Source organism: Mesoplodon mirus, assembly GCF_964341445.2.
Source record: "Mesoplodon mirus genome assembly, chromosome: 3".
NCBI lineage: Eukaryota > Metazoa > Chordata > Mammalia > Artiodactyla > Ziphiidae > Mesoplodon > Mesoplodon mirus.
The window spans coordinates 9,467,781-9,483,612 of NC_138978.1; the positions used below are offsets into that span (position 1 = coordinate 9,467,781).

At 47.3% G+C, this 15,832-nt stretch overlaps 1 protein-coding gene across 3 annotated transcripts in view; it reads left to right on the top strand.

The window, feature by feature from the left end:
• The first annotated feature begins 15,524 nt into the window (after positions 1 to 15,524).
• The window catches only part of VPS13D (vacuolar protein sorting 13 homolog D), a 246,835-nt gene continuing 246,527 nt past the window's right edge, over positions 15,525 to 15,832 (top strand). For all 3 annotated transcript variants that reach the window (XM_082615828.1, XM_082615825.1, XM_082615826.1), the window contains exon 1: positions 15,525 to 15,613. The gene's annotated coding sequence lies outside the window, so the exon portion shown is untranslated. The remainder of the gene's footprint in view (positions 15,614 to 15,832) is intronic.

The following is a 15,832-nucleotide window of genomic DNA, read 5'->3' on the forward strand; positions in this document are numbered from 1 at the left end:
CATTGACTGCTGGCTCTGTCTTCGGGTCTGAGCTGGGGTATGTCCATGGTCCTAGTGCCTGACACCAGTGTGAGGGGGAGAATGGGTCATGGCCACTGGAGTCTGACAAGTCCAGGCTGTGGCGGGACCCCAGAAGCACCCGCATTACAGCTGAGAGCCTGGCTGTGCCCTCGGGCCTGTGAACAGTGGGAAGGCAGCTCTTTGTCCAGAGCCACCCAGCTGGCCTCCAAATATGTCCTCATCACATGCCCCGTCCATCACCTTGGTCTCCTGGGCCCTCTCTTAGGGTTGCGGTGACCTCTGCAGGTCTGCTTGTTCACGTGCCGCCCCTCCTCACTCAGAGGAGCAAGACTCTGGCCTCCAGGAGACCCCAATCTCGGAGACACCTATGAAGCCTATCACTGCATGCTCAGACTGTAAGCAGGTAAGTTAGGGGGTCCTTGGAGAAAGAGAACCAGGGATGGCTTTTTTTTTAAATTAATTAATGAATTAATTAATTTTTGGCTGCGTTGGGTCTTTGTTGCTGCATGTGGGCTTTCTCTAGTTGTGGCGAGCGGGGGCTACTCATTGTGGCGTGCGGGCTTCTCATTGTGGTGGCTTCACTTTGTTGAGGAGCACGGGCTCTAGGCACGTGGGCTTCAGTAGTTGTGGCACACGGGCTCAGTAGTTGTGGCATGCAGGCTCTAGAGCACAGACTCAGTAGTTGTGGCACACGGGCTTATTTGCTCTGCGGCGTGTGGGATCTTCCCGGACCAGGGCTCAAACCCATGTCCCCTGCATTGTCAGGTGGATTCTTAACCTCTGTGCCACCAGGGAAGTCCGGGATGGCTTTCTTGACAGAAGAGAAGCCATTTTTGGCTAAAGCTGTTTTGTGACCTAAACCTGGCCACAATGCTTGCCCTTGAACAGGTCTCAGTAGTCAGTGATCTTGAGCAAAGGAATGAAGAAACAAACAATAGTCGGGCAAGAGAAGTGACAAGAGCAAAGATAATGTATCAGTTTTAAAGACTCCCAGTTCTGTTTCAATGGTGAAGATTAGCCTGATGCAATCAACCACCAGATCAACTAGGGCCTGAAGGATGAGGATGTTGACCTTTTCTGACCCTCGTGACTTCAATCAACTAAAGCTTGGACTCTGCCTGCTGCCCAAGCCCCATCATGTATAGGCATGTACACTTAGCTTAAAACTTCCCCAATTTTGCTGTTTGGGAAGACATTGCTTTGGCAGAGAACCCCGGTGTGCTCCTGACTTGCTGCAAGTAATCACAAATCCTTCCTTCTCTTGATCTTCGGCTTGTTCAACACCCACCAAGAGGCAAACCCAGTTTTTAGGTAACAAGATGAGCACAGGGGCTCTGGGAGCAGAGGAAGACCCCAACCACAGCCAGGGGATCAGGGGAAGGGTTCTGGAGGTGACCTCTAACCTGTTCCTAAGGCATGAACAGGAGTTTTCCAGAATAAAGGATTGGGAGGAGGTTGCAGGCAAAGGGGTTTCCTCATGTCAAGGCCTGAACGGGAGAGAGACCCTGGCCCTTGAATTCACTCAGACTCCTTCCCTGTTTTCTGTCACTCCCTCACCGGACCCACCTTTATTCTTGGTGATTTCCTGGACCTCCCCTTGATGCCCAAAACTCAGCCTCTGTGCACCGGTGCCAAATCGAGTCTTGGAGACAGAGTTTTGAGTGAAGTAGAAAAGAATAGCTTCATTGCTTTGCCAGGCAAAGGGGGACATAGTGGGCCTGTGCCCTCAAAAACTGTGTGTCCCTACCTGGCTTGGGGAGGGGGATTTGGTGAGGAGTTTTATAGCAATGGTTTAAGGGTGGGGCTGCCAAACCATGACCTTCTCTGGAATGAAGAATGCTTCATCAAGTAGTTAACATCTTCCATTTGTTGGAGGTTTTAGTTCTGTCGAAGAGCTCCAAGCTATTGCTATGTGTGTCCCTTTAGGTGGAACCAGGACCCTGCACCAAGGCTGCACTGTTGTTTCTTGGCTGCTCCTCCCTTGTCTCTGAATCCCCTCCCTTCCCTGATTAGCAACTGTTCGAATCTGCCCTTTGGGACTCAGGGAAGGTCATGAAGGCTGGAGTCTATTCCCTACAATCAAGAAATGGGGGACACAGAAAGGCTTCCTTGCCCAGGAGCCCCACAGTGTCCTGCTTGGGTTCACTATTGCTGCTGTAACAAATGAGACAAACTTAGTGGCTTAAAACAACATAAGTTCATTCTCTGTAGTTCTGGAATCAGAAGTCGAAAATCAAGGGGTCACCAGGGAGGCTAGGCTCTAAAGGAGAGTCTGTTTCTGGAGCCTCTAGGGGAGAATTCGTTTCCTTGCCTTCAGCTTCTAGAGGCACCTTCATTCCTTGGGTTGTGGCTCCTTCCCCCATTTTCAAAGCCAGCAGTGTAATACCTTCCGTAGTCAAATCTCCCTCAGCCTCCCACATGTGACTACGTCAGGCCCACCCAGGGAATCGAGGAGAATCTCCCCATCTCAAGATCCTGCCAGGTTACATTCACAGATTTCGGGGATTCGGACGTCAGCGTCTTTCTGGGAGCCATTATCCAGCCTCCCAACCTCCACCATCCATACACTCTTTTAGAGAGAATATCTCACACTCCGTCTTCTCTCCTCAAACCTCTGACCTTTCCCCACCATTACCGTCAGCTGGTTACCTGGCTGCCCATTTCACTGAGGGGATAAAATAAACACAAGAGAACACCTCAGGCTCTCCCACCACATCTAGCCTCCAACCGTATCTGTGCCCAGGGCCTCAACTTTCTCCCCTGTGACTATGAATAAACACCCAGGCTGCTGGCTAAGGGCATCCTCCTCTCTGCTCGGGATCTCAGCATATCTCCCAACTCTAGGACATTGTTCCAGCACCTCTCCTCTCTCCTTCCTTTAGCATCAATTTCCTGGTCTCCCGGATCTTTCCTGCCTGCATGCAAACATACGGATGATTCTCCCATGTAAAAAACAACTTACTCCCTCATACCCATTAGAATGGCAAATATAAAAAGAAAGAAAGGGGGCTTCCCTGGTGGCGCAGTGGTTGAGAGTCCGCCTGCCGATGCAGGGGACACGGGTTCGTGCCCCGGTCCGGGAAGATCCCACATGCCACGGAGCGGCTGGGCCTGTGAGCCATGGCCACTGAGCCTGTGCGTCCAGAGTCTGTGCTCCACAACGGGAGAGACCACAACAGTGAGAGGCCCGCGTACCACAAAAAAAAAAAAAAAGAAAGAAAGAAAGAGAGAGAGAGGGGAGAAAGGAAGGAAGGAAGGAAGGAAGGAAAGAAAAAGAAAGGAAGGAAGAAAAGAAAGAAAGGAAAAGAAAGACAGGAAGAGGAAAGAAAGAGAAAGAAAAAAGGAAGGAAGGAAGCATTGGTGAAGATGTAGAGAAACTGGAACGCTTTTGCATTGCTAGTGGGAAAGTAAACTGGTGCAGATGCTATGGAATACAGTATGGTGGTTTCTCAGAAAAATTAAATAGGGAATTGCCATATGATCCAGTGATTCTAATTCTGATTAAACCCAAAAGAATTGAAAGCAGAGATGCGAACAGATACTCATATGCCAGTGTTCATTGCAGCATTATTCACAATAGCTAAAAGGTGGCAGCAAACCAAGAGTCCATGGATGAGTGAATGGATAAACAAGAGATGGTATATTTATACAGTAGAATATTATTCAGCCTTAAAAAGGAAAGACATTCTGACACATTCTGCAACATGGATGGACCTCGCAGACATGCTAAGTGAAAGAAGCCAGTCACAAAAAGACAAATACCATATGATTTCACTTATATGAGGCCCCTAGAGCAGCCAAATTCATAGAGACAGAAAATAGAATGGGGGTTGCCAGAGGCTGGGGGGAGAGGGATATTTGGAGTTAATGTTTACTGGGTACAGAATTTTCAATTTTGTAAGATGAAAAGAGTTAGGGACATGGATGATGGTGATGGTTGCCCAACATGGTGAATATGCAGGCATACCCTGGGGAGAGCGCAGGTTTGGTTCCAGACCACCACAATAAAGCGAGTCACATAAATTTTTTGGTTTCCCAGTGTATATAAAATTTACGTTTACACCATACTGTAGTTTATTAAGTGTGCAATAGCATTATGTCTAAAAAAATGTACATACCTTAATTAAAAAATACTTTATTGGACTTCCCTGGTGGCGCAGTGGTTAAGAATCCACCTGCCAGTGCAGGGGACACGGGTTCGAGCCCTGGTCCAGGAAGATCCCACATGCTATGGAGTAACTAAGCCCGTGCGCCACAACTACTGAGGCTGCGCTCTAGAGCCCGCGAGCCACAACTACTGAGCCCGAGTGCCACAACTACTGAAGCCTGTGCACCTAGAGCCCGTACTCCACAACAAGAAAAGCCTCCTCAATGAGAAGCCCGCACACCGCAACGAAGAGCAGCCCCCGCTCGCCGCAAGTAGAGAAAAGCCCGAGCGCAGCAACAAAGACCTAAGGCAGCCAAAAAAAAAAAAAAACTTTATTGCTAAAAAATGCCAACCATCATCAGAGCCTTCAGTGAGTCGTAATCTTTTTGCTGGTGCAGGGTCTCGCCTTGATGTTGATGCTGCTGACTGATCAGGGAGGTGGTTGATGAAGGTTCTTATTTTTAAAAATAAGACAACAATGGAGTTTGCTGCATTGATTGACTCTTCCTTTCGCAGACGATTTCTCTGTAGCATACAAAGCTGTTTGATAGCATTTTACCCACAGTAGAACTTCTTTAAAAATTGGAGTCGGGGCTTCCCTGGTGGCGCAGTCGTTGAGAGTCCACCTGCCGATGCAGGGGACACGGGTTCGTGCCCCGGTCCGGGAAGATCCCACATGCCGCGGAGCGGCTGGGCCTGCGAGCCATGGCCGCTGAGCCTGCGCGTCCGGAGCCTGTGCTCCGCAACGGGAGAGGCCACAACAGTGAGAGGCCCGCGTACAGCAAAAAAAAAAAAAAAACTGGAGTCAATCCTCTCAAACCCTACAGCTGCTTTATCAACTATGTTTATATAAGATTCTAAATTCCCTGCTGTCATTTCAACAATCTTCATATCACCTGTACCAGGAGTAGATTCCATCTCAAAAAAACCACTTTTTTTTTTTGCTCATCCATAAGAAGCAAGTCCTCATCCATTCAAGTTTTATCGTGAGTTTGCAGCAATTCAGTCCCATCTTCAGGCTCCACTTCTAATTCTACTTCTTTTGTTATTTCTACAACATCTGCCGTTATTCCTCCACGGAAGTCTTAAATCCCTCGATGTCATCCATGAGCATTGGAATCAACTTCTTCTAAACTCCTATTAAGGTTGATATTTTGACCTCATCTCATGAGTCATGAATGGTCTTAGTGGCATCTAGAATGGTGACTCCTTTCCAGAAGGGTTCTTTAGCTTACTTTGCCCAGATCCACCAGAGGACTCACTATCTATGGCAGCTATAGCCACACAAAATGTATTGCTTAAATAATAAGACTTGAAAGTTGAAATTACTCCTTGATCCATGAGCTGCAGAATGGGTATTCTGTTAGCAGGCATGAAGACATTAATCTCCATCAGAGCTCATGAGTGACCAGGTGCATTGTCAATGAGCAGTAATATTTGGAAGGGATCTTTGTTTCTGAGCAGTAGATCTCAACAGTGGGCTTAAAATATTTAGTAAACCATGTTGTAAACAGATGTGCCGTCAATGCAAGCTTTGTTGGATTTATAGAGCACAGGCAGAGTAGATTTAGCGTAATTCTTAAGGGCCCTAGGATTTTCATAATGGTAACTGAGCATTGATTTTAACCTAAAGTCACCAGCTACATTAACCCCTAACAAGAGAATCAGTCTGTGCTTTGAAGCTTTGAAGCCAGGCACTGACTTTTCCTCTCTAGCTATGAAAGCCCTAGGTGCCATCATCTTCCAATAGAAGGTTGTTTCATCTACGTTGAAAATCTGTTGTTTAGTGTAGCCACCTTCATTCATTATCTTAGCAAGATCTTCAGGATAACTTGCTGCAGCTTTTATATCAGCACTTGCTGCTTCACGTGGCACTTTTATGTTATGGAGACGGCTTCTCTCCTTCAGCCTCATGAACCATCCCCTGCTGCCTTCAGACTTTTCTTCTGTAGCTTCCTCACCTCTCTCAGCCTTCCTAGAATTGAGGAAAGTTAGAGCCTTGCTCTGGGTTAGGCTTTGGCTTAAGGCATTGTTGTGGCTGGTTTAATCTTCTATCGAGACCACCAAAACTTTCTCCATATCAGCAATAAGGCTGTTTTCGCTTTCTCATCATTCATATATTCACTGGAGTAGCACTTTTAATTTCCTTCAAGAACTTTCCTTTGCATTCACAACTTGGCTAACTGGCACAGGAGGCCTACCTGCCTATCTCAGCTTTCAACCTGCCTTCCTCCGTAAGCTTCATCATTTCTAACTTTTTTTTTTTTTTGGCTGCATCAGGTCTTAGGTGCGACATGCAAGATCTTTGTTCAGGCATGCGGGATCTTACACTGCGGCCCACGGGCTTCTCTCTAGCGGGCTTCTCTCTAGTTGCGGCGTGTGGGTTTTTTCTCTCTCTCTCATTAAGGCGTGTAGGTTCAGTAGTTCTGGCACGTGGGCTTAGTTACCCCGCTGCTTGTGGGATCTTAGTTCCCTGACCAGAGATCGAACCCACGTCCCTGCATTGGAAGGCAGATTCTTTACCACTGGACCACCAGGGAAGTCCCCCATCATTTATAACTTTTGATTTAAAGAGACATGTGATTCTTCCTTTCACTTGAACAATTAGAGGCCATCGTAGGGTTATTGACTGGCATGATTTAAATATTGTTGCGTCTCGGGGAACAGGAAGGCCGAGGAGAGGGAGAGAGATGGGGGAGTAGTTGGTCAGTGGAGCCGTCAGAACATACACAACATTGATTAACGTCACCATCTTATGTGGGCGTGGTTTTGGATGCCCCCCAAACAATTGCAATAGTAACGTCAAAAATCACTGATCAGGCTTCCCTGGTGGCGCAGTGGTTGAGAGTCTGCCTGCCGATGCAGAGGACACGGGTTCGTGCCCCAGTCCGGGAAGATCCCACGTGCCGTGGAGGGGCTGGGCCCGTGAGCCATGGCCGCTGAGCCTGTGCGTCAGGAGCCTGTGCTCCGCAACAGGAGAGGCCATAACAGTGAGAGATCCGCGTACTGTAAAAAAAAAAAAAAAAAAAAAAAAAAAAATCATTGATCACATTTCACCATTACAAATATAATAATAATGAAAAAGTTTGAAATATTTCAAGAATTTTTTATTTTTGGCTGTGCCGCAGGCTTGCAGGATTTTCGTTCTCCAACCAGGGATCGAATCCAGGGTGTCCCTTGGCAGTGAAAGCGTGGAGTCCTAACCACTAGACCACCAGGGAATTCCCGAAATATTTCAAGAATTACCAGAACACAGAGACACAAAGCGAGCAAATGCTTTTGGAAAAATGGCACCGATAGACTTGCTAGACGCACAGTTGTCACAAATCTTCAGTCTGTAAAAAACGCAGCATCTGCAAAGCACAATAAATCGAAATGCAATAAAACAAGGTGTGCCTGTACTTAAGTCCACTGAACTCTTCTCTCAGGAATGATTGAGATGGCAGATTTTATGTTATGTGCATTTCACTACAATTACAAACAGCAAATACCTCCTTGAAAACAATTCTCCCTTCAGTTACTGTCAGATTTCCCAGCTACTGTTTTGTTTTGTTTTTTGGTTTTTTTTGGCCACACTGCACAGTTTGTAGGATCTTAGTTTCTGGACCAGGGATTGAACCCGGGGCCATGGAGGTGAAAGTGCTGAGTCCTAACCACTGGACTGCCAAGGAACTCCCAGCTACTCCTTACAGCAAAACACGTAGAAAATGTCTGTTGGCATTCACTGTCTCCAATTTATCTTCTTTCATTTTCTCCTGAGCTCATGCCACTGAGGCTGTGTCCACTTCACCACTAAAGCTCTACTGGCCAGGTCGCTGCTGACACTAACCCTGCTGCTTGAGTCACAGAGGCTCTCAGGTCTCCTCTCACTCCCCCTGTGGGCAGCGTTTGACCCAAGTGACCAGCCCCCTCCCTGAAACATGCTCCTCACCTGCTTCCAGGGGCTCCCACAGCCCTGGCTCTCCTGCCGGCTTGTCTCGGGGCTCCTTCTGCCCGCTTTGCTTCTCCCTCCTCATCTCGGTCCTTGGGCATCTTCTCCACCTCCCACACCCTCCCCTGCGAGTCCCATCCAGCTTCATGGCTTTAAGTACCACAAATACATCCCGCTGGCTCCCAGTGTTTGAATGGATAAGTATTTACTGTGCTCCTACTTCACAGCAGACACTGCTCTAGGTGTTGGGATACAGCAACGACTAAAACAAATGGGTGGAAAGAGAGACAATAAGAAAACACACAAACGGCTTACAGCAGATGGTACAAGTATTAGATTAGGGGTATTACATGCTTCTTAATAGCATCTAAGATACTTTTTCTGTGCACCCGTCAGCATCCCAGGATAGAGCTCTCATTCCCACTCATGTTTATGGGGTACTGCTCTTAAGTACAGTATACCTAACTCACTAATTATGGCTGGGCCATAATTAATGGGAGTAGTATTTTCTAAAAATGGATTCATGCGCACACCCAAGCCACATTAAAATTTCAACTTAGAGTTTCTACAAAGTCTGTCTCCTTTCTATATGAGGAAAATGAAGCTGGCCACAGAGAACGGAAGGATTGGGGGATCCCCCTCCTGGATCAGGACCTCAGGGAAGGGACCAGAGAGGTGACTTGGAGAAGAGGCCTGATGAATGAAGGGAGGGCCGGAGCATGACCTGGGGCTAGGATGGGGCGCGGTGAGAGGGAAAGAGAGGGGCCAGGTCTAAAGGGCTTCCCCTGTCCTGCTAAGGTGGGCAGTGGGCAAAGGGACTCACTGAACACTTGTAGCTACCTAGAGGTAGCGCTAGATCTCACAGGTTAAGGGCTCACTCCCACAAGACTGCCTTCGTTTCACACACCAATCACAGGTCCAGGTGTTACCTGTGCTTCTGACCGACCTCTTATACGACAACCAACTTTGGTTTCATTATTTTGCTAAAGCAGCTCATAGAACTCAAGAAAATAATTTACTTATTAGGCTACCAGCTTATTACAAAGGATACAGCTCAGATTCAGGAAGAGCCAGACAGAAGAGATGCAGAGGGCAATGTTTATGTGAGAAGGGGCCGGGGCTTGCATGCTCTTTCTGGGTGCACCACCCTCCTAGCACATCCACTTGTTCAGCTGGACACTTTCTGAACCCCGTCCTTTTGGGGTTTTAGGGAGGCTTCATTAATAGGCATGCTTGATTGAATCACTGACCATTGGTGATTGATTCAACCTCCAGCCCCTCTTCCCAACTCAGAGGTAAGGGGCTGAGGTGGAAAGTTCCAACCCGCTAATCACATGGTTCATTCCCCTGGCAACCAGCCCTCATCCTTAGGGGCTTTCCAAAAGCCACCTATTAATATAAACTTAGGTGTGACTGAAAGGGGTTTGATATGAATAATAAGACACTGGTTTTGCCTTTATGGTTCTGGAGCTATTTCAGAAATGAGGACCCAAGGACAAATATTTGAACAAAAGATGTTCCATTGCTCTCATCACTTGGGAAATTCCAAAGATTTTTTAAGAGTTGTGGGCCAGGAATGGAGGATGAAGATCAAATATATACTTCTTATTATAAATCACAATATCACAGTGGGTAAATTTGGAGTAACTGAAGGCAGCCACCTGCCTGATGGGTTAACCAGTCAAAATGGGCCAGTTGGGGCTTCCCTGGTGGCGCAGTGGTTGAGGGTCCGCCTGCCGATGCAGGGGACATGGGTTCGTGCCCCGGTCTGGGAAGATCCCACATGCCGTGGAGCGGCTGGGCCCGTGAGCCATGGCCACTGAGCCTGCGCGTCCAGAGCCTGTGGTCCACAACGGGAGAGGCCACAACAGTGAGAGGCCCACGTACCGCAAAAAAAAAAAAAAAAAAAAAAAAAAAAAAAAATTACGTCCCTCAGAGTAAGGGATTAATACATGAACTACTATCTATGAAATACTTGGAATTGTGCCTGGCACATAGTAAGTGCTCAGTAAACATTAGTGGCTATTTTTGTGTGTTGGAGGGGGTGGTCCTGGGGATGCAACAGAATGCCAGCTGGAGCTGGCATGCTAGGAGGGACTGTGTAAAAAAATATGTGTAGGCTATGCCAGTGGTGAGTGTTAAGAAGAAAAATAAAGCAACGTAAAGGGACAGACAGGAGTGGGGGTATTGCTGGTTTGCAAGGGGAGTTCAGGAAGGCTTCTCTGAGGAGCTGGTATTTGAGCAGAGGCCTTGGTAAAGGGAGGGTGGGACAGCCTTGGAACCCCAGGGACAGGACATGAGGTCAAGAGGGTGGCTTCAGAAGCCAGGGGAAGGATGTTGGGTTTTATTTCCCACATCATGGGAGAGATCCGAGCATTGCCTGCTCTAAGAGTTGGGAAACCGAGCTTCGGTTATTTTATCTCCATAATTGCTCCGGGAGATAGGCAAGGTACCCATTATCCCTGCCATGCAGAAGAGGGCAGGACCGTCTGGGCTTGATACTCATCTAAGGAGTTGAGTTGGGTGGACAGTCTGTTTACTGTGGGAGGCTCCTGATAACCAGCTCTGTAGAATTTTCTCTCTCTCTGGGGACTTCTCTGCTCCACCTGGAGCTCTATATTCAGAAACCAGAAACCAGGGCAGCATCTGGAAAGCTGGGAGTTTGCCCAGGGCAAACCTAAAGGTTAAGAGTCCTGGGATTGTACCTTAGCTCCACCCATAACCTGCTGTGTGAACTTGGAGTAGCCACTGTCCCTCTCTGGAGCTCAGAATCCCTCTGTACGATGATGGGGCTGACCCCTGAGCTATGGTCTGTCCTTTGTCCTTCTTCCCACAGAGTGACAGTCCCACCCCTGCCCAGGCTGTCTGCATTTTCTCAAGAGACTCTGGACCTGCACTGTCAAATACAAATACTGAATTTTGAAGACTTAGTACAAAACATATATAAAAGAGCTCAGTAATAATTTTTATACTGATTACATGTTGAAATGATACTATTTTGGAGATGTTAGGTTAAATAAAATATTAACACTAATTTCACCTGTTTCTTTTCACTTTTCTTAGTGTGGCTGCTAGAAAATTTAGAATTACGTGTCTGGCTTGCATTATATTTCTATTGGACAGTGCTGCTCTGGAAACTTCTGGATCTGATTAATTCATATTTAAAATTATAGCTCCCTCTCCCCTAAGATGCCTATCTCTCCCATGGGACTCCTACAGTACTTATCACCTTCTCAAATATTGTATAATTTACATATGTTATATTTATTGCTCACCGTCTGCTCCTCTTGCTAGAATACAAACTCCAATAGGGCATTTTTTTTTTACATCTTTATTGGAGTATAATTGCTTTACAATGGTGTGTTAGTTTCTGCTTTATAGCAAAGTGAATCAGTTATACATATACATATGTTCCCATATCCCCTCCCTCTTGCATCTCCCTCCCTCCCACTCTCCCTATCCCACCCCTCTAGGTGGTCACACAGGACCGAGCTGATCTCCCTGTGCTATGCGGCTACTTCCCATTAGATATATATTTTATGTTTGGTAGTGTATATATGTCCATGCCACTCTCTCACTTTGTCACAGCTTACCCTTCCCCCTCCCCATATCCTCAAGTCCATTCTCTAGTAGTTCTGTGTCTTTATTCCTGTCTTACCCCTAGGTTCTTCATGACATTTTTTTTTCTTAGATTCCATATATATGTGTTAGCATACAGTATTTGTCTTTCTCTTTCTGACTTACTTCACTCTGTATGACAGACTCTAGGTCCATCCACCTCATTACAAATAGCTCAATTTCATTTCTTTTTATGGCTGAGTAACATTCCATTGTATATATGTGCCACATCTTCTTTATCCATTCATCCGATGATGGACACTTAGGTTGTTTCCATCTCCGGGCTATTGTAAATAGAGCTGCAATGAACATTTTGGTACATGACTCTTTTTGAATTATGGTTTTCTCAATAGGACATTTTTATAGACAAAAATATGTCTGTTTTGCTTAGTGATGTAGCCCCAAGTGCTTAGAAGAGTGCCTAGTGCATAGGAGGGGCTCAATAAATGGTGAAAGAATAAACGAATAAATGTAAGCCTAGGGAGGATGGGGCTTCCACCATTGCCAATTCTTCCTTTTTTTTTTTTTTTTTCTAGAGAAGCTCCAAATATAGATTTTCACAAGTGATCTCCAGCTTTTAAAATGTAACTTAACTTCAATTATTTTAAGGTTTTGTGTGGGCCAAAAGGAACATTTCTCCAGCAGTTTTGGCTGACTGTCTGCAGCCACTCTGGTCTAGATGATCTGAAGGCCGGGTAGGGAGGGGCCTGATATTGGGGAGTACTGAGCGGGGCCCCTCAAATCTGCCTGCCCCAGAAAACCTGGCCCTTCTGGGCCAACATACACCTCAGAGTCTAGTGTGGATGGTAATTAAGGACATCCCCCATCTCCTGCAGCCCCTCACCTGTTATGTGTCAGAAACTTGCAGCTTTGGAGGCCACAGCATGGGTGGGGGACCATGGGAGGACCTTCCCTGTGGCCAACACAACCCCTTTCCTTCTGCCAGGACAACATTTGACCTCTCTGTTCCCTGTTTTCTCCACAACGAGTATAAATTTTGCTCTAATAATTGAAGCTCAGGGCAGTGGGCTGCTGCAGGAAAGGCTGAGGCCATCATGGAGAGGGATTCAGGCTCACAGCAGAGTCCTGCATTGTCCTACGGTCTCTCTGCATGACTTTAAGTTCCTTCCCCTTCCTAGTCGTCAGTTTCCCCTTCTGTACAATGAGGGCTTTGGACCAGCTCTACATTTCCAAGCCCATCACCTGGGGAGCTGGGTCCCCCTGCAGACTCCCTGAACTTGAACCCTTGAAGGTCAGTTCTTCCCACTGAGGCCTCCATCTAAAACTGTACAGTCCTCCTTCCTACCTTGCTTCCCTGCGTTATTTCTCTCTTTAGTGCCCATCACCATCCTGTTCACTCTATATTTTATGCTGACTTTGTTTGTTCTCCGTCTCTCCTCCCTTGCTGGCATGTAAGCCCCAGGAGGGCGGAGATCTTTTAAATATCAGCTTTATTGAGGAATAATTAACAGAAAACACAATTTCAATTTTAAGTGCACACTTCAATGAACTTTGACAACTGTATACAGCCTCATGATCATCACAACAATCAAGATACAGAACAGCTCCATCATCCTGAAAAGTTCCCTCCTGTCCCTTCCTAGTCAATCCCCTCCCTCCACCCCTGTCCCCTGACCACCACTGATCTGCTTGTGCCATTCTAGTTTAGAATAGCATAGAAATGAAATCATTACAGTACATGGCCTTGCGTGGTCTGGCTTTTTTCACAAAGCTAATACTTTTGAGGTTCCTCCAAGATAGTATCTGTATCAGCAGTTTGCTCCTTTTTATTGCTGAGTAGTATTCCACTGTATAGGTCCATTGCAATCTCTTTTCTTCTTTTATAAACATTTAAAATATTTATTTATTTATTTTGGCTGCACTGGGTCTTAGTTACAGCATGCGGGATCTTTGTTGCAGCATGTGGGATCTTTAGTTGTGGCATGCGGACTCTTAGTTGAGGCATGCGGACTTCGTAGTTGCGGCACGCATGCAGGTTCTAGTTCCCTGACCAGGGATTGAACCCAGACTCCCTGCACTGGGGCGTGGAGTCTTACCCAGTGGACCACCAGGGAAGTCCCTGCGATTTCTTTATCCATCCTCCTGTTGATGGATATTTTGATTATTTCCTGTTTTGGGCTATGATGAATAAAGCTGCTATGAATATTTGTGTATAAGTCTTTGCATGCACATGTGCTTTCATTTCTCTTGCGTAAATACCTGGGAGTGGGATGGCTGTGCAGTAAACGTATGTTAAGATTGATAAGGAACCGAGGCCCAGAGACTCTCAGTGATACTGGTTGAAGGAATGGTGCCCTGGCACCTGCATTTTAAATAAACTCCCCAGGTACAGTCAGGTGTCTCTGTGTTGGAAGATCTGGACCCTGAGCTCCTTCAGCTCTGATGGCTGCCTTCCCTTCTGCCTTCTGTGGAGTCTAGGGTTTTACACCCAAACCTCAGCTTCTGGGGGGACCCAGTGTTGAGATTCTGATGGGTTGACCCCCACCTCAGAGAAACTCAGGCCTTGCTTGGGAGTGAGTCAGCCCACAAGCACCTTCATTAGCTTAGCATCATGAGGGCTGATAACTGTCATGGTAAACAGATACTCTTGCAACCTTGCCAGCCTGTGTCCTACATCTTCTGACTTTTTATGAGCCTGAGATGTTCTTCCTGCCCTTCTGGTGATAATCCAAGATGAGGCGTTCATTTGTTCATTCTTTCATAGCATTGGGCCTTTTCTGTGCTAGGCCATGTCTAGGTACTGAGGAAACATTTGTGAAAAAGATAATTTCTGCTGTCAGTATAATTTCTACTTTCAGGGTGATGAAAGATAACATAGGTATAAACAAATAAGATAATCTCATCTCAGGCAGCATTAAGTTCTGTTAAGATAATATAACAGGGTAACGGATGAGGGGGACATCAGATAGTGCAGCAGGGAAATCCTCTCTGAGATGGAATATCTGAAGCAAGGAGTGGCCTATATGATTATCCAGAGCTGCCCTGTAGTCATACAAGTCTACTGAGCACTTGAAATGTAGCTAGTTTGTATTACGATGTGCAGTAGTGTAAAATACACACCAGATTTAAAAAACTAATATAAACCCCCCCAAAATATCTTATTAATAATTTTTTTTCTGTTGGTTACAGGTTGAGATGATAATATTTAGAACATATTGGATTAAATAAAATATATTATTAATTTCACCTTTTTCTTTTCCCTGTAAAAAATGTACCGACTAAATAAATGTACTATGTGGCTTGCATTATATTCCCATTGGACAGCAGTTAGGGTAAAAGCATCCTAAGTAGAGAGATGCAAATGCAAAAGTCCCGGGGTAGGAACTGAAGGATGCTGGGACAGAGTGGGCCCGGGAAAGAGTGGCAGAAATGGGAATGGAGCAAATTCAGTAGGATCTTGGTGTCGGCTCTCTGAGGAGGTGGGTTTTAAGTATAATGCGGAAGAGGTTTTAACCAGGTAAGTGGCATGGTATGAATTATGTTTTAACAGATTGCGGGCGGGTCGTTGTAGAAGGAAGAATTCTGGGTTCTAATACTTCTGAGCCAATATGTCCTGTATATTATCCTTCCCCCGGACTCGGTTTACCCCCGCGCTGTAAAATGGGGGGGAAGGGGGCTGTTTGGGCCTTTCTACCGCTTCAGCCCCAGCACCTGCGAGCCCTGGAGGATCGGGCAGCCCTGCAGGAGCGGCCGCGGGCGCCAGGGGGCGCCTCCTCGATGACTCGGCGCTCGGCTGGCCAGGCGCCGGTGCGTCGCCCGCTCGATTGGTCGGGTCGGGGCGGGTCTGAGCGCCGCGGGCCAGCGCCATTGAGGAGCGGCGGAGAGGAATCGCCGCGCAGTGCCTGGCTGGGACGGGCGGCCCGGGACACCGACAGGTACGGGCCGAGGCGGGGCGGCGCCGGGGGGCGAGCAGGGCCGGGGGCCGCAGGGCGGGCGTGGACCTGCGGTCGGCCGCTCCGGCTCCGCTTCAGACCTGGAGGCCCCGGCCCGCCCGGGCGGAGCGCTGCGCTGGGAGCCCGGGGACCCCGGCGTCCGGCCCTCCGGCCGTCTGAGCTCCTCGGGGGATCCCTGGGGTGTCCGAGCCCCAGACGGCC